Below are 534 nucleotides of genomic sequence, written 5' to 3'. Positions count from 1 at the left end.
CTCCAGGATGTGCAGTTTAATACTTTGAAACGCTCTCTCTGTCTCCGATCTGACGGTTAATTATAGAATTTTAAATATCCATGACGCGTGGGCAGGTACCCTTAATAACATACATGCCAGCTTGTAATTATTGAATTTATTTACTTTTTGGATGTTTGTTTGAAATAATGCACTGCTGGTATCATGATCTGGAGATCAAAGAGCTCAGGACGTTATTAGCATGTGCTGGGTTAATCGTTTAAAGTGTAATTACTTTGCCAAGCCCAAGATAATCGTGTTTTTTCTTGCTCCTGGCATTTTTAATACTGTGATTCAGAGGTTAGTGTGTCCCCCAAGGGCTGTGTAATGGAAGAGAAAGAAAACACATATCTATTCATAAGTTTTAGGCTGATGAGTTTTCAGTTAAGTAAGGGTGCCAGCTTAATTGAGACTGAGAGGAACGGACATGTTTCTTGAATCAAGGACAATTATTTAAAATTACTAAGCCATATTTCAAAGTTACATAGTCTGTCAATTTCAGAAGTTTTAATAGCA

The sequence above is a fragment of the Sinocyclocheilus grahami genome, unplaced genomic scaffold (assembly GCF_001515645.1).
Source record: "Sinocyclocheilus grahami isolate Dianchi unplaced genomic scaffold, SAMN03320097.WGS_v1.1 scaffold5352.1, whole genome shotgun sequence".
Lineage (NCBI taxonomy): Eukaryota > Metazoa > Chordata > Actinopteri > Cypriniformes > Cyprinidae > Sinocyclocheilus > Sinocyclocheilus grahami.
The sequence above is the reverse complement of the archived record's forward strand: the minus strand, read 5'-3'. Positions refer to the sequence as shown.